This window comes from Acromyrmex echinatior, unplaced genomic scaffold (assembly GCF_024713525.1).
Source record: "Acromyrmex echinatior isolate Ae372 unplaced genomic scaffold, ASM2471352v2 Scaffold24, whole genome shotgun sequence".
Lineage (NCBI taxonomy): Eukaryota > Metazoa > Arthropoda > Insecta > Hymenoptera > Formicidae > Acromyrmex > Acromyrmex echinatior.
Genome location: NW_028259058.1, coordinates 155,377 through 175,695, shown reverse-complemented (window position 1 = coordinate 175,695; position 20,319 = coordinate 155,377). Strand labels below are relative to the sequence as shown.

Below are 20,319 nucleotides of genomic sequence, written 5' to 3'. Positions count from 1 at the left end.
CGTAGCAGCCTTAATTGGATGTCTCGAACGAAGTGCATCACATGTGGATATATGACCACGTTTAAATTCATTCACCCAATTGTATACAGTCGCAAACGTTGCAGATGTGCTATGAATATTATCCAACTCGGCTTTGATTTCTTTCGGCGTTTTATCTTTCATATGTAAATGTTTGATTACTGCACGAAACTGGTTTTTTTCCATTTTGCAAAAAATACAAAGATTGTTCGCTTTAATCATTTACAAAAATGAAACAACGCGATGAATTCCGCTCAAAATTTGACAGTAATTATCTGAAAGATGCTACTTGTCAAAAAATAATATGACACGACACTCCGAGTGCCCTCTGACAGATTTTCTAAGAACTTATTGACTTGCCCTCGTATATATAAATTTATACCTTTTTTCTATTAGGAGTACAAATTAGTTCGGTTCATTTTTTGTATTCAAAAATGCATTTATTTCAAAATAAAATGAATGAACAGATTAATTAAAGTATTGTCCATCGCTGGCTACTACTTTTCCCCATCTCTCAGGCAATTTTCGAATTCCATCTCGAAAAAATGATTCGTCTTTGGAGGCGATCCAATTTTGTAGCCAATTTTCGATTTCTGCGAAAGAAGTGAACCGATGACTTGCCAAATCGTGCTGCATCCTTCGGAACAACCAGTAATCAGAAGGAGCAATGTCCGGAGAATACGGCGGATGCAGTAAAACATCCCATTTGAGCGTTTCCAAATATTTTTTTACGACTTTAGCGACATGAGGCCGAGCGTTGTCACGAAGAAAAATAACTTTATCATGTCTTTGCTCATATTCCGGCCGTTTTTCTCGCAATGCACGGCTCAAACGAATCAATTGTAGCCGATACCGATCGCCCGTAATGGAATCGCCAGGTTTCAGCAGCTCATAGTAAACAACACCCTTTTGGTCCCACCAGATACAGAGCATGATCTTCGAATCATGAATGTTCAGCTTTGGTGTTGATGTGAGGTCGATGATCGGGCTTAGCGTAGTATTTTTTCTTCTTGGGGTTGTCGTAGAATATCCACTTCTCATCTCCAGTCAATCCGATGCAAAAAACCTTTTCTTTGAATCAGCTGTTCGCAAGTGAAAAATCATCTTTCAACGTCTCTCGGTTTCAGTTCATAAGGCACCCAATTTCCTTGTTTTTGAATTATTCCCATGACTCTCAATCGTGCAGAAACGGCTTGTTGAGTTACTCCCAATGATTCTGCAAGCTCCTCTTGCGTTTGACTCTGATCTTCTTCGAGTAATGCCTCTAATTCTTTGTCTTCGAATTTTTTTGGCTGTCTAGAGCGAGGCTTGTCTTCAACACTGAAATCTCCATCCTTGAAACGTCGAAACCATTCCCTACATGATTTATCAGTTGGAGCAGTGTCACCATAAACTTCGACAAGCATTCGATGGGCTTCAGCTACACTTTTCTTCCAATTAAAGCAAAAAATTAGAACCTCCTGCAAATGTTGCTTGGTTAACACAAAATTCGACATTTCAAACAAGTAATAATCAAGGTTTTTGTATGAAACTCAAAGCGATATAAACTAAATATTATTAGTAGATGTCTAACCTCTCTGAAAATGTCAAAATCAGTTGTCACTATGATTCACAACAGCCGGAACCAGCTTTTGGAAAATTAACTGAACTAATTTGTACTCCCAATATATATAATACATTTCTATAATCTTTAGAGATCTAAGTTAATAAATAATTACTAAGTAGTAATAAAGTAATCAAATATATTCATTGAATCTTTTTTTCTTGGCGAGCCAACGTAGACGACATAAAGGAGTGTCGCGCGCTCTTATCTCTAAGGAGAGGTAATTACCTCGAAGGAATTCGTAACATAAACTACGCACTGGCTTATAGAAGCCCCTTTCGAAAACCGAAATTTTAAATTTCTCAAACTTTATGGAAATGAATTTCATTTTTATTATTGCGACAACAATTGGACATTTACTACAATTATAATTATTCTTAGTATATACGTATATAATATATATCACTCGTTTAACAAATACTTTATATACATAGTTTAACTCTAATGTTCTAGCTTACCACTACTACAACTTGTGTAACATCTAAGTATATTATTACTATAATAAACAACGAAGCTATTGCCTAGCGATGAATTGAGCGTTCATAGAGAAGCATACGTATTCGAATTTAAATATAACGGAATTAATCTACTGCTTTATAAGATAAAAGAAGGAAATTAGAAAGACAAAAAAATCAAAATCTAAAGAAATAGAATAACTATTTTATTGTTCAAATAAAAGAATAGACGTTCGATTGACGCAGTACTTTCTTTGTTTTATCCGAGATTCGAAGACGATAACTTTCGCGGAGTACAGTTGTCTCCAAGCACTCGTTACGTTGAGACGTCCTATTGCACTGTCTCAGACGCAAATCCAACTCTGAATCTAATTTTATCTCGTACGCTGTTTCATGCGCTGATCAACTTCTACTCCAATTCTACTTTATCATAGATCTGAAAGGTAATTAATTATTGTTATGTTATTATAAGACTTTTATATATACATATATATGTATATATATATATATATATATATATATATATATATATATTCTTCTGTATAAACCTTAAGTTTTATCTACATTTTATCATACATATTATATTATAATACATCAAGTAATAATTATTATTTGACATACCTTTCTAATATCTTAATATTTATTACTTATTGTATTTATTACTTCTCCACATTCATTATCTTCGTTCATAATAGATCTCACATTTCAATTCCCTTTTGACATTATTCGCATATTTTCCAATATATATATATATCCAATATATCCAATATATATACATTTTATTATTTTTAGTAATCTACAACTCCTTCTTTTATCCGATATTTGAATATTAAACGACAATAGATTTAATTTTTGAAACATTCAGATATTTCAGAATTTTCTTGAATTATATTACTACGTCTACATATTATTGCGTTATTATTCCAATTATATCAGATTGTAGATGGAGATGAATTATTTTATTATATTCATTTAATGTATCAGTTGAATCTTTCTATAATGTTCAATTATCATAACCCATGTTAACTATTAAATAAATATATGCAATTTAAACATACTTTCATACATTTCATTTCCGTCATTATTATTGAACTTATTTATATAATAATTATTTCACCTTACAGCTATTTTAATTTACTTTAATAAATTGTATGAAGAGAGCGATATCTCCTTTCCCATTAATCGTTTCTTGAACAATTTCATCTATCATGTCAACAAATTGAAAGTATGTTGCTACTTTGTCAATCAACCTAACGTTACTTTAATTTTCATGTTTCATGACTATTAACATCGAGCCAACATTAACTAAATTACCTAAACTTCAATTATTATCAAGAAAAGGCTCCATAAGTTTCCGCTCGGCCTACGGATTTATTTTCGTCATCTCTAATTAAATATGACAAATATATAAAATGAAATTCGAAAGAATCTATCAGTAAAAAATGTAAAAAAGCTTATCAAAATTACTACATCAGCTTCGGAAGAAAATTATTTGTTTTCGTGTGTATGTAACAAAACGAATAAAATATATGTTTCGATCCTTTAATTCGGGTCCTTATCAATAAAATATAAATTACATAAATAACGTAAATTTGGTGATTCCCGACAATTTAGTTCATTCTTCTTTCCAAATGTCAAATAGTTATGTAATGATTATCAAAAATACTAACTTATACAATAATAATATAAAAACTTACATAAAGTAAAACCGAAGTTGTATACTTTGCATCACTAACAAGGGAACCTCTCGAGGTGTCAAATTCTGATTTAATGAAACTTTGTGAACTTGTAGCTTACATAAAGAGATGAATTTAAAAAATACCAATTGCGACTAAAAAAACGGTTTGAAAGGGTGAAATCACCCTTTACGTGTACAGCGGTTATCAGCTTTTTCGGTTATATCTCGAAAACTATTTGAGATATAAAAACATATTTTATACAAAAGTTTTACAACAAAATTAGCTATATTCATTTTTAGAACATATATTTATCAATTTTTTGTCAAAATTTTCGAAAAAACATGTTAAATAATTATTCTAAAAAAATATCATTGATGTGAATAAATAGAGGTGAATAAAACATTTTTTTATATCTCGAATAGTTTTCGAAATAAAATTTTCGAGATATAGCGAAAAAAACTGAAAAATTGCTTCACACATGAGGCCTGATTTCACCCTTTAAATTCTATGTTGACAGCAATTTTCAGAACTTTTTAAAAAAATTATTATTTTTAAAAATATTTATGATAGAGGTAATTTTATTATGAAGCTTGTAAATAAATGTCTATCCCAAGAAAATAATAAAATGCTATCATTTCCATACCACTTGTAATGAGGTAGATAGCATGATGATCTTTTTATAATGGCTTTCCCCAGTAGGCCTATTTCACTCTAATTGTTTTATGCACGAATTATTCCAAATGCCGTCATTCTTCCCTTGACTATTTTCGAACATTTAAAAAATTATATTTAAAAAGATTTATTATTATTAAAAAGATATATTATTATTATTACATAAAAATATATTTGCGTGAATAATATTTAAAAAATGCTTATCAAAATATTGTAAAATTACAACATACTTCTCCTCATTTTTCTCAATATGTCATTAATTTAATAATACAGTTAAATCATTTAACTCAAGAAGATGTTTTAATTTGACTCCAGTTTATTTACTTACATACGTTAATATGAACTTCTTATGTTGAAATTAAGTTAGATTAGAAATTATTAGTTAATTAGAAATGGATTGATTAACATTTTGATATATATGGAAGTAAAAAAGATGTAAATAAAATGTTATTTAACTCAAGAAACAGGATTGCTTCTTTGATATCTAACAGTGATGAGTTACGATACCATATATTTCCAGTAATGTACAATATAAGCATATTTTTTGTTAAAAAACAATGACTGTATTTAAATACATAAATTTTAAAAATATTTGTTACTCTCGTTATTAATACTAACATAATTATGACAAAATGTTGGCAATTATGATATTCTTCAAAAAAATACTGCTGCATACAAAAATATTGCTTGCACAGGAACATTACAGCAGGTGCACCACATAGCAGCGAGATTTCTTGAATACTCTTTCCGTTGAAACAAAAATCTTTTAGAGTTTCGAATTGTAGCGGTCGTTCTTCGATGTTTCACTCTTATATCAGGTATATTTAAAAAGATTATGAAATCGCGGAAAAGATAATTGTATATGCGTTAAAGATTGTAATTTGATGTTATTTCTCAAATATAAATTAATATCATAATTTAATAACATAATGCGATCACTGAATGTCTCACAAAGTTTTTTCATAGTTTAAATCCACAAACATAAAGAGGTTCCCTTCATTCCCGTAGTTTTCTTTGATATAATTAAAATTCGCATATCTTTAACTTTTTTTAGTATAAATTCTTGCAGACTTGCAGGACAATATCCGCTCCAAGAATCAACGACTGAAAGTATTGTGTAGTTAATTTGCTCGATTTTGATGCTGCACAACACTTTCAGTCTTAGTTTACAAAAGTATTTGTACCCGCAACTGGAAGTTTTAGTGTGCTGTTATTAGACTCTTGGAGCGGACATTGTCCTGCAAGAATTTATGTAAGTAATACATGTACAGTAATACGATATTCCTAGTGCAAGCAATATTTTTGTATGCAGCATTTTTTTGAAGAATATCATAATGCGAATATTTTATCATATAATAATCATGTTAGTATTAACAACGAGATTAACAAATAGTTTTAAAATTTATGATAAATACATTCATTGCTCTTTATAACAAAAAATGTGCTTATACATTACAGAAAATATATACCATAACTCATCACTGTTAGATGTCAAAAGAGCAATGGCAACCCTGTTTCTTGAGTAAAATAACATTTTATTATCTTTTTACTTCTATGTATATCAAAATGTTAATCAATCCATTTCTGTACTTAATTTCAACATAAACAACGTTCACATTAATGTATGTAAGTAAATAAATTAGAGTCAAATTAAAACATCTTCTTGAGTTAAGGGGATGCTGGAGCGAAGGCCGAAGTTGATCAAGGTCGATATTACAGGTTTTCATTTCCAATGTATAAGCTGCTTACGCTCTCTGAAGTTAATATGATCTTGCAGGAAATTCGATCGATTAATTATCGATATTTTTATTCCGTTTCCTACATTACCATCTTAACAGGGACGTGTATTAGGATCGGTTCCACAATGTAAGATTTATTTTGGAAAATTTTCAATTTTAGAATTGAAAAAAAAATAAACATAATTGAAGTTAATCTTATATTTGTAGAATCGGACCTTAGAAATTTAGTTGCATTATATACATATTTAGTTGTATTATATACACATGCAATGTAGGCCGTGTTCTAATATATATCACCAGTACTAAAAGTCTGTAATATACATAAAATACAGATTTTTAATTAATAGATATATCGATACGAACCCGTAATAGCACTTTTTTCTTACATCCAATGCCATTTTAGGTTACGATAATATATTATCATAAATGAATATCATTATATATATATGGATATTCATGCAGATATTCTCTATGTCCATTTTTATGCAATATTAAAATTTTATATTATAATGTGTATAATGATATATAAAATGTAATTATAACGTTGTATATAAAAAGACATTCATAAATACGAATTACAATTACATTTTATGTGTATTATAATATATGTGTATATACACAATAACACAAAAAATATTATACTATTATTGACATATTAGTGAAGACATGTTAATGAATTAATGATATATGCAATATTAAAATTATATTTTGGGTACAGTATTGTGTATATGTACATTATAATACATATAAAATATAATTATAATTTATATTCACTAATAATGTTTTGTTATATATTACAATAATGTTAGAATTATCATAATATAATGTACATACAATTTTCTATATTAGATATATAGTCGACATATTAGTAATGTATAAGTATTATAAGTATCTATCTCTTTTTAATAGACAGAGTAAAAAGAGTTACATTATGTATGTGCAATGTCGTATTCATTTATATATATATATATATATTAGGTGTTGGAATTAATTCGTAGCGTTTTACAAGTGATGGGAAGTACTTTCATTAATGTATTTTTTAATGCTCATGTGAAATAAATAACATTCTTTCATTAAACACCTAATATATATATATATATATATATATATATATATATGAAACACGTTTCATATATTGATAATAATATATGTTACATCTTGACTAAACCCTAAATGATATTGATCATAGGAAAAAGTGATACTACAACTGTATTTCGATATTCACTGCGAGTACTGAAAATACGTAACTATAGATTTTCAGTATTGACAGTGTACATTGACACATAGGCCTATATAATAGCATTTTTCCTGTCGTGCAATGTCATTTTAGGTCAGGATGTGATATGTATTAGCTATATATAAGTATGTTACAAATATAATATACATAGCTATACCATTTTTTGCTATGTTTAATAAAAATATGTAGAAGTTAATCATGTTAAAATATTATTGATGTACTTAAATATAATACACACATAGGCAATATTGTACAATATTGCATATATGTACTATAATGTGTGAATGTACATACATTGCAGATAGGAGTTATCAATGCTAAGCTGTTTATGCATTCTCTGTGTTTAAATGTGCAATATTAAAATTGTATACATATATAAAAAATATATATATATAATCCGTGTATATATATATATATATATATATATATATATATATATATATACACATAAAATGAAGATTTATCAGAGGATTCGTAATTTGATTATATTTTTTAAGATGTTACGTCTGGTCATCTGCGTTTGACTATCGTTAGCTTTGATTTATGTTCGTTGTATATTCTGATATTGAAAATATAAAAGTATATATCATTAATATTTGATCATAAAAAAACATATCTCTTTTTATTAAACGTAGAAAAAAGAGGACACCTTTTTGTTACACGCAATAAAAAGAGATGAAGTAGTACTACACACTTATGTGAATATGAATTAGAAATATATTTTATAATGTACACATCATAATGCACATAAAATAATTCTAATATTCACTAATGTGTCTATATTATATCTGCATGAAAAGCTAAGTATGAGTAACTTCTATCTCTTTTTATTATGGGCCTTCTACAATAACATATTAGTTACAAATCAGAAGTCAGAAGCTAAAAATTGATCAATTACAGCCAATTTTTAGCGTTTGATTTCTTATTTATGGCTGATTTATGGCTTATAATTGTAAAAGCCCCATTAAACATAATAAAAAGAAATGGAATAGTTACATATGTATGTGCAATGTATTTACGTACTGACAATACATGTTACATCCTAAGTTAAAATGACATTGGGAATAAAGGAAAAAGTCCTATTACATTACAAGTGCATACATGTTTTTCAAATACATGGTTGCATCCGAAAATATATCTAAGTCACAGTCAGAGTGTTCATTTAGTAAAAATATACTTATTATAACTTGCTGTTAGTCAACGTACATTGACCTGTAAGTGTATATATTTGCTAAAACACTTTGAATATGATATACTTACATACATTTCATAAACGTACAGTATCGTACAAAAATTATGCATGTGACTATTGACTGTGTAATGTATGTTGTATATATATTTATACATATATATATATATATATATATATATATATATATATATATACATATATGTATACATATATATTATATAGGATGTCCAAAAAGACTCCGGATTTAGGAGCTGAATATAAAGGTGACTATAACTAATCGTAAGGAATGTCAACTTGTATCGGCATGCATAGTGCGCCAAAATATAATGCGTTGCCCTATGATTCACGTTCTACGATTCAATTACGACCATCCTTGTGCTAAGGCTATTACATAATGTTTTTAGAAAAAACGCTTCAGACAAAAGTTGTAAGGTTTCAAAGAAACAATTTACCGATATTTAGTTTTTTTTCTTCATTAGTTTCTTTGTTTCGGTTATGTCAAGCAATTAGCTTTTGATTCCATCATGACAATGCATCTATTTGCATTTCTTTAATTGCAGACGCAAAATTCTATGAATTGGTTCCGTAATTGTATTTCACCAAATTTAATAGTCGAAATTCTTCTGCCAATAAATTAAAAATAGTCAGCTCACGATGAACGCCTCTGACATTTGTCTATAACTAGCCAAAATATGATTTATGGCTGTGACATTTTGTTATAGCTAGCCAGCTCACGATTCCTCTGGCACTAAATTAAAAATAGTCAGCCCACGATGAACGCCTCTGACATTGGATTATAATTAGGCAAAGCGCAATTTATTGTTATAACAATAAATTTAATCATATCACTTGTATGATAAATAGAAGTGATATTTTCACGAATAACATAAAGATGCTAACCTTTCTCATTCTGGCTTTATAAGGTGCCAACAAGAAACACACATCACAATAACCAATTTTGGCCTTCTAGAGTGCCTTCCAACAAGAGACACATTGCGACACGGTGCATCATTACAATTCTGTTCGATAATACAAGGATGAGATATTGTATTGTATTGTACTGAGTCGCTTGTTATAAAGTACCCATAACCTTCTCTTATCAAAGGCAGATAATATTCTGCTACTACATTTTTTCTATTTTGTGGACAAAAAACACTATATAAATATATATATATATAAATATATATATTAGGTGTTGGAATTAATTCGTAGCGTTTTACAAGTGATGGGAAGTACTTTCATTAATGTATTTTTTAATGCTCATGTGAAATAAATAACATTCTTTCATTAAAAAACGCTACGAATTAATTCCAACACCTAATATATATATATACATATACATATATATACATACACATACGCACACACACACATATATATATATATATGGTTGTGTGTAGAACACTATTACACTACACTACATTGACAGTACTGTTGTCCGACAATGATACTGTGAACGCGGGTCATATTGGTTACAGCTGATTGACTCGTATAACGTCGTTGTTTTCTACACATACAGCGTCACGCAAAATGATATATGTATGCATATATATATATATATACATATATATATATATACACATATATACAAAAAATTTTTATTTATCACTCTAAGAAAAAAGATACATAATCGATATCATGATCACATTATCTTTTCCAAGCGACTAATTAAGAAAAGGCGTTCACCGTATCTAAATCCACGTTATTGTAAAAAAACTATAACTACTCTATTATCTTTGAAGTTCTATTATTGATACGTCATTTAAGTGTATTCTCCAGGTTTATTCCACTAAAAAAAAATACAAATAGATGACCAGATGTATGATGCGATAAAGTAAAATTTTATATTACATTCTGTGGCACAAAAACGTGATCAGTAACTCTTTGAAACTGAATGTACCATAAAAATAATAAAGTAATATTTTAAAGGTACATTACATTTAGTAAAATGCATTAAGTTATTAATATGATGTTCAATCACCATTATTAAGACAATACAATATTATGTAGGAAGGAAAATATTTTCATGATAATTTGCTGGAAGGTATGGTCGCAGCATGTTTCTTATACTATGACATTCTTGAGATACACGTCCATGCGTGAGCGGTTCGGCCAAGCGTTGAGCGGTTGTGAAGGAAAAGTAGGCAGCATTTTAGAAATCGGCTCGAAATGCGCAACTAATTTCGAGCACATTGAAGTACACGTATATAATTTCTGAAATTTTATAAAAAATATATTTGGAGTAATATGTTTATTAATAACGTTATTTATTAAATAAAAATTAAAAAAGGAAAAAGCAGAATCGAACATAAGATCTCCAATATTCTGATCTTGTACCCAACGCCCGAGACCACGCTGAGTTCTTGCAGATCACCTCGACGAACGCGATACATATAGTGCACGGAAAGTGGTAAACTATTGTATATCTCATCAATATTTACGTTTTGAAATTATTTTTGCATTTGCATTTTTGCTACGTTAATGAGAAAGATATATGATTAATATAATTTAATAAAAAGAAAATGAAAGAATTTTAATTCACAAACACGGTTGCCAGCTCTCCGTTTTTTTTTTGCCAGACTTCGGTTGCTTGGACTAATATTTAATACTCCAGCAGACGACAAAAATTGGAGATTTTCACATCTGCTGGAATATTGAATATTAGTCCAAGAAATCGAAGTCTGTCAAAAAAAAAACGGAGAACTGGCAACCGTGTTCGTGATTTAAAATTCTTTCAATTTCTGTTATTTCGATAGAGCGAGACAGAGAAAAAACAAACGGATAGAAGCTCCGATTGTAATCGATGAGTCTCCGCGCGGACACGTCGAACTGGGCCCGCTAACAAAACAATGACTCTGTCTCTGTCCTTCTCTCTGTCTTCTCTCGCTTGTTTCTAGCGACCGAAAATATTTTCTCGACGATCTCGGCTTGGCGTGTATCATAAGGAGGAAAGAGACATTCTAGACAATACATAATTTTTATTAAATTATATTAATCTTTTGCCTACGATTTAAATTACGATGCCATAATTAACAGCCTGGAACATATTGTTTATATTTGGCCCGATTTCTTTACCATGAGTCTCATACGATATTAGTGAAAGAGATAATCATATACTTTTCTCATTAATATATAATAGCAAAAATGATTTCAAAACGTGATAGTTAACGAGATATAGTTTACGATTTTCCGTGTATTTTATGTACACGTTCATAGAGGCGGTTTGCAAAAACTCAGCGTGGTCTCGGGTTAGGTGTGAGATCAGAATGTTAAGGATCCTATGTTCAATCCTGCTTTTTCCTTTTTTTCTTAATTTTTTTTTAAACAAATAACGTTATTAATGACAACATATTACTCCAAATATATTTTTATAAAATTATAGAAATTATATATGTACTTTAGTGTGCTCAGAACTAGTTACACATTTCGAGCCAATTTCTGAGGTGCTGCCTATTTTTCCTTTACAATCGCTCAACAGTCGACGGCTGAACCGCTGGATCGCGCGCGGACATGCATCTCAGGAGCGTCACAGTATAAGAAATGCTGCTATCCTTCCAACATGAAAATTATCATGACAACATTTTAGCATGAAAATTATCATAAAAATATTTTCCTTCTTACATAATTGTTATTTTCTTAATAATAGTGATTGAACATCATATTAATAAGTATATACATTTTACTAATTATTATGTACTTTTAAAATATTTACTTTATCATTTTTATACATTACATTGATACATTCGGTTTTCTTTCAAAGAGTTACTGACCACGCTTATGTGCCACAAAATGTAATATCTTTTAATATAGAATACTGATATCAATTTGAATATCAATTTAAGACTAATAAGAGTCGATACAAAACGAGATGCGTAATTTTAAACTGGAATGATTCAACTTCAATAACTCCGTGATGTCTTCTTTATTCAACATGTGAATAAAGAAGGCATGTTGAGTAAAGAAGACATCACAGAAGACTAAGAAAAGTAAAGGATTGATAATTTGCTAGAAGATACGGAGCATATTTCTTAGTGCAACGCTCCTGAGATACACATCCGCGCGCGATCCGGTGCAGCTCAGCCGTCGAGCATTGAGCGGCGGCGGCGGGGGGAAAGAAGGCGATGCTTCAAAAGTCGACCCAAAATTTAACATGTATTCCAATAACTATAGGAAGAATACCGAATCACTTTAATAGATAAATAAAAAATTATTTGTATGTTGCATATAAAGGCACATATAAAGGCTTTTTGATTTGTTAATTATAAAATTATATATATTGACATCATCCTTATAATTATATTAATCATCCTTATAATTATATTAATCGCACTTTTGCGATTTGATTGATTATCAGAATTTTCTTTCGGATGGTAATTATAAAAAAAACATTTCACAGAAAGTACTGATCGACATAACATTATTACAGAAACATGATTTTTTTTGGATTTTTTCTAAAGGTAAATTAAAACGTTTAGAAATACACATATAATTTCAATAATTAAATAAAAATATATTTACCCTGTAATATATGTTTGTTAACAATGTCACTTATTTAAAAAAAAAATTATGAAAATGAAAAAAGGAATTGATAATGAGATCTCTAACATTCAGATCTCGCATCTTACGCGTGAGACCACGCCGAGGTCTTGCAAATCTTTTCTATGAATGTGGTATATAAGGCTCATGGAAAATCATAGAAATATCCCGTAAATTATCGTGTTTTGAAATTATTTTTGCTATTATACATAAATTGGAGAGATATAGGATTAGCATAATTTATTAAAACTTATATGTTATCTATAATGTTCCTTCTCCTCTTAATTGTACACATTGAGCGGCCGAAATTTTCCAGGAAGCATTTTCGGTCGCTAGAAACAAGCGACCGTAGAGAGATGAGGGAGAGGGGAGGAGAGGAGAGGAGAGGAGAGGAGAGGAGAGGAGAGGAGAGGAGAGGAGAGGAGAGGAGAGGAGAGGAGAGGAGAGGAGAGGAGAGGAGAGGAGAGGAGAGGAGAGGAGAGGAGAGGAGAGGAGAGGAGAGGAGAGAGAGAGAGAGAGAGAGAGAGAGAGAGAGAGAGAGAGAGAGAGAGAGACTCTGAAGGATAGACTCGCTGTTTCGTTCGACGAGCCCAGCTCGGCATGCGGAATCTCACCGATTACAATCGGAGTTTCTATCCTTTTTTGTTTTTTCTCTGTCTGACTCTGTCGTACTTCTGTTTCGATAATTCATTCTGCAATTCAAGAATGTGATTTCTATCAATTCTGGCATCATCGTCGATGCATCAAGAACGCACGATTCCTTCTCTAAACAACGATCCTGATATATATTTCTATATTACAAAAATATATTATTATGACGTTTCCGGCTGATAATATATTGCTGGTTTATTTACAATAGTTCAATCTATTTCTATAGTTGAATAGCAATACTACTTCGTTTGCGCGCGACCGATAGGAGGAATGGCGCTTCTTACTAAGACTCGACATCCGAGTCGAGTCAAAAATGTACTGTATACAATAATTTCAGACCTTGCATAAGTAGCTGGCGATTTACAGAAAACCTCAAAGAACAATACAAAGAACAATATGCTTGCAGAAACGAGTTACGAGCTTTAGTATAAGAGCAAAGTGTATTCGAAAATTTCATTTATATGCTACGTCTGTTACGAGATTGCCACTTGTCGTTCCGACATCCGAGTAGAAAGAAAGCTCAACCGAAACCCATCACCGAACCTTGATATATGCATGTGTAAATAATTTAGTAAATAAAGTTTAAACATGTGTTGTATATATGTACACGCACACATACGCGCGCGCGCGCGCGCACGCATACATACGCACACGTATGTATGTATGCTATTATATATGCATATATATATATATATACGTTATTTTATATGCATCAATAATTTACTAAATAAAATGTATGTAAAAGACAGAACAGTGTAATTAAAATAATTATCTTCATTTGTATTCATATGTAAATAATATGGTATGTTTCTTGTTTAGAAAGAAATTATTTCAACAAAATTGAAATAACTAATATCATATTTATTTTATTATTTTTCCTCTCAAAAGAAAAAACTTTAACCAGGGCACGTTTATTGATATGGGCCTGAGTAGGTCGATAATTCAGATCATTTCTATGGTTCAGCGACGCACTTTTCATGACAGCGCCACTGTTGGAATATCGCGGAACTAAAATACTGCTCAGTTTCATGGCTACACGTCAATTTCACTCGTATAATATACAAACGAAATTTTCGGATACCTTTCTTTTATACTAAAACTCCTACCGCATTTCTAAAAGCATAGGATTGTTCGTTTAGGTTTTCCGCAATTCGCCAACTACTTTTTATGAACGTGCAAGATCTGAAACTCTTATATGCAACACATATTGTGATGTGTTGACTACAGAAGCCGATAACAAAACTGTAAGTCTTTAATTTTCTTTCGTTTTTCGTATTCAAATGTAACTGGCGACTTGCGTTGTTGTCAATATTTTAATTGTGGAGAAGGATTTTTCAATCCATAAACACAGTTACGAGAAAGGCGTTTTTAAAATTTAATGATAAAACAGGACACTCCAGCATCCCCTTAATACTTTTACAAACAGAATAATAAGATGAATCAATTGATGGAAAAAAATACATAGTTACTTAAAGAAAAATATGTATGTAAAATGTATAATTTTTTAAATAAGCGATTCTATGTTTTCTTTTCACCAAGTTTGATTCATCTCATTATTCTGTTCATATAAAAGTATCAAGAAAAATTGTAAAAACCGTTAATTGTAATAAGAAGAAATCAAAATTGAATAATTAGATTATCTACATTAAAAAACAAAAATATAATGTACGAACAATGAGAGCTTTACACAACGTGGCGAAGGCAATATTTTTCGCAATAAGTTTGTTACAGTTTTTTGAGATTAAATTTGGGAAATTTGGAAGGGATTATTAATATTTCAGATTGAAAGTCCGACAACCATATCGGCACGCAATTATCATTTCTGAAATTAATTTTGTTTTTGACGCTGGTATCACCTTGTATGAAAGGCTCGCTCGCCAAGCCGGTGTGTAATAACGATGACTTTCTTTGTTGAAACAATTCCGTGTTCGATAATTAATGCGTTGGTTAGATGCATGCATAGGTAATTCACACTTGGTACGACGTCGAGTAATTTCTCACAACCGTTCAAAAGAAAATGTATTACGAGACGAGCAAATCTCGCCAAAGATAATTCTCGCGCACTGAATGCTCTCGCGGTATGCGTATACTCAGAACGTTACGTAATAAAAGGTAGCGTTAATACGCGACGGAGCTTCGATGTGGTTCGCATTTAATAATTCGAGAAGAAATGTTACGAATGAATAGCAATAAATGATCCGTATTGTTCGGGATCGGGGAGCGAACTGAACGTTCACACGCGGAACGTGTGCGCGATCGTCAATTTTTCGAGTGTTGCGAAAGGGGGGTCGCGTGCCATCTGAGACAGATAGCGTGATTAAAGCAGGAGCGAGATATCCGTATGTTTTGAACGGTGACTCGATATCTATGAGCTGTTTGCTTACCATTTCCAAGAAGATATTCAAAATAATGATCATTCCGGAACACATTTATATGAATATGCATAATAGTTCAACATCTTAACTTTCAGTAGTGGTAATTCGTATTTGAAATAATGTATTTAAAATAAACGGTCTTGTTTCCAATCTTATTAATAACTAAATTAAGGCGTTTAGGAATCCGCGCTGTAATCAGTGATTATGATTTATTCAAGAAATAATAAGAAAATTTATCTAGAAAAATTACTTACTTTTTACTTTTTGTCAAATAAAATATGTAAATTAACACTCTTCTTAAAAATTCACGTGCAATTAATGAAATAATTATTAAAGTTAAATAAGTATTCACGATGATTAAAAAATAGCAAATACAGAAGATTACGATTTCATGTCGACTACAATAAGAAAGCTTGAAACACTGAAAAGCAGTGATTTCAGATTTTCCAACGCGTGTGCAATACATAATACACTGAAAAAAAAGATACATAAATGTAAATATATTTATCATCAATTTGTATGATGTGTGCTATTGGATCTCTCTCGATTAAACAACACTCGCGGACATATTTAATCTCATTAACATTACGTTGATTTTTTTACATGAAATCTAATGCTATTTGGTATTATAAAAGTCATAAGGCTATTTTTATGATACACTTTAAATGAATTTTTAAAGATACATACGTTAGTTAACCTTGCACATTTAATTAGTTAACGACATCAATAAAATGTGTTGCTAATAATTTAAATTCAATTGGTACTTAAAAGAGATAAAACAAATACTAAAGTCTTGTGATATGTACTATTTAATGGAAACTATTATAATTATTTAAATATAAAAAGTGATGCAGATCTAGTGCCTAATCTAATGTTTTTGATCCACATCTAATGTTTTTACCCTAATTCAAACTCGAATATCGATGAATAATATCTGTGTACATGGAACGTAAACAATTTGTACACTGATCTTTCAGCTATTTATTCACAAATATTTGGTAATAAGAAAGATCTTAACTTTACTATGAACTTATCACTTTATTATGAACTTAACTTTTACTTTATTACCTTAATATTTAAAAAGGCAAATATGTATTTACCTTTCTAAATATTTTAAGAATAAAGTTAAAATGTATATATACAGTCATGGGCAGAAATGTAGCAACACTTTTTTTTCGACGATTTTTAAAATATCCAAAAATTTTCAGAGTGCAATTCACTATCTATCGATGCGTGTGACGAACGGTTATGACAGTTGTCAACGTCATCCCGAATAGAAGTGTAGATAATGTAGGTGAAATCAAAAAACATATCTTGTGCGCCGCAAAAAAATACTAATTCGACATCACAAGATTAAGATTTAGGGTAAGCTTAAAAGAGTAAACCAGTAAGATAAAATTATTTTAAGGATGTAAATTTATTTAAAAGCGAGTTTAAAATAATTAATATAAAATAACAAATAATGAAATTATAATACGTAATAAGATTATAAATTATATTAATATTTATTATTAATTTTTTATATATTAATTTTTTATGCAAAATATAACTGTCGGGATTCTGAACACAGAATAGCATTTTCATTTTTAGGACATTTTTGTTGATAATATGTAGAGACGACTAATTCGGCTGAGCTTCATTTTGATTTGCCTTGTTATAAGTCTTCTTATTTCAAAATGCTCATGTATAAATTCTTCTCAAGCATATTTATACTTAAATTGTATATTAATATAATAGTTACAATTTTTAGTTTTATATATATATATATATATATATATATATTATATATATATATATATATTCTATATTAATTAATAATATTTTAGTAATATATTTTAATATTGTTACGTCCGGGCGTCCGACTCGCGGAGATGTCTTGGAAACGCGTTCACGCATTCCCGGCCCATAGAAATGAACAACACGGATAAAAAGAACAATTTATTAAATAAAAAGAAGAATTTATTATGAAATGAATACAGGACACACGCACGCACACACACACACACACACACGCACACGCACACGCACACGCACACGCACACGCACACGCACACACACGCACGCACACACGCCACACACACGCACATGCACGCACACACGCCACACACACGCACACACACGCACACACACGCACACACACGCACACGTAAAGCTCAGAGCACACGATCGATAAAAGAATAAGCGGATCAAGAGACACGTCCGAGCAAGCGACGATTCACGTCCAAATCTGCCGATCTTGTTAAATAACAGATCCACGTGTCGCTGGTTTCAGGACTTCAGGAGTGGCGATCTACGGTGTCGACATGACACGGGCATAACACTGCCCCCCCTTCTCTTAAATTGTCGTCCCAACAATTATAGTTCTTCTAAGAACGTTGGCCTCTCAAAGGAATTCGGAGTTCCCCCCTAACCAATTTCCTGCTCCCTGTACTGCTGCAACAGTTTTCCTGAGCTTTGGGCTCTCCTTAAGGTGAAGACTGGATTTAATATAACGAATGTGAAGAAAAGTGCTAAGAGGGTTTTAATAGAAAAGATAAAAAAGAAACATTTACTTGAAATTTGTGTAGTATTCTTAGTCCGAAAAAAACAAAATTCTTGGAAATTTTGGAAAAGAACCCGTTTTTCCGATTTTTTTCCTTACCATATTTGTGGGAGTGAACGCAACGGGAACAATCGTATGAGTCACGTCCAAACTCCGGACCATAAGGGAACTAGGGGAAGGAGCGACACAAAGGGGAGTCGTGGTCCTCTTAGCAGGACGAAGCAAAGTGCCTCTTGAGGAGCCGGGGTCGAAAGGAGGATGAAGTGGAAGCTTCTCTCAAGGTCGACGCTCCGCTGAGCAGACCACGAGTCGAACGCACTCGTTAAAGGGCCAAATATGGGTCATGTGCCGTGAGGCGTACTTTTACGCCAAATGTGTCAGTGCGTTTCTTTTCATTCATGTGTCCTTCTTTTCGGTCTTGGAAGTGAATCCAAGTGACTGGAGAGGAGCAAATGCAATCGCGGATTAACGCTTATAGATACAAGGAGATGTTACTTGAATTAATATAGTCGGTCTTTTGATTACATAATATAATTAAAGATCAGATTGTTGTTACATAATATAAAATTATCATTACATAACTAAATTATCATTACATAATTACGTTTGGTTATCCGTTTTCCTTTGTTAAAATAATATGTGTATGTGTGGAGGATTGAAAATTGAATTTATATATTTATAATTAATAATTAGAGAGCGGATGAATAATGGGGGGGGAAGGAAATTAAGGTTTTTACAGGTATGATGAATGGAAATGGCAGTCTTGGAGAAAGACGATAACAAAATGATAACGAGAATAAAATGATAAAAACGAGAAAAAATGATTTGGAGAGGGAGATGTCCAGTGAGAGAATGTTCTAATTTTTCTATCCAAAATTTATCTTGTTAAAGAAAATTATCATGCTCAAGAAGAATCTTTTACAATTAGCCATAATATGAATAAATACGTATATTTACAGAAATAGAAGATCTGCGCGAGTTGAGTACATGATTTTAAAAATTTAATCGGTTCTTTCAAAAATTATGTGTGTTTAGAACAGTGCATAAAAATTTCTCTTGTTGAGTAAATTGTATTTAAAACTGACATTTAAACAATTGTGCATATTCAGCATATGTGTATCACTTCTAATTCATACGTAACTTATAAAATTGTTATTTAGTAATTTTAAATTACTCCACTAATTACTATTTGAATCCTCAATCTTTAATACACAGTGTAACACGGGTTGAGAGCTCGTGACAGCGGTATGTCTGTACGATTGCGAAATTTCGATCAGCGTAGGCTTTCGTACAACAAGTTAATAGTACATCAGTAGTATTCTATCAAATCGTAGAATCTTTCAAAGAAATTTTCTCATTATAGATTCGAGATAAGTAATACGTCGCGATCTTCTTAGTCAAAACTAATAATTAAGATATATCAACAAGTAAATCGCAAATATATCAAATCAAGTATGTGATTTTGCTATTAAATAACTCTGATACGTCTCACATTTTTATTTTTATAGAGACATATGTTTCTTTGTTAAGTATCTCTCTTATCTACTTCGAAATGTTATTGTGATTATTATGTACGGGTCGCGAATATATTTTAAATATACTGTAGACGATGTCCAGCAT

The 20,319-nt window shown here is 30.9% G+C and overlaps 1 pseudogene; it reads right to left on the bottom strand.

Moving 5' to 3' along the window:
- Positions 1 to 2,485: 2,485 nt before the first annotated feature.
- LOC147906500 (uncharacterized) lies at positions 2,486 to 18,861 on the bottom strand (annotated as a pseudogene).
- Between the last annotated feature and the right edge of the window lie 1,458 nt (positions 18,862 to 20,319).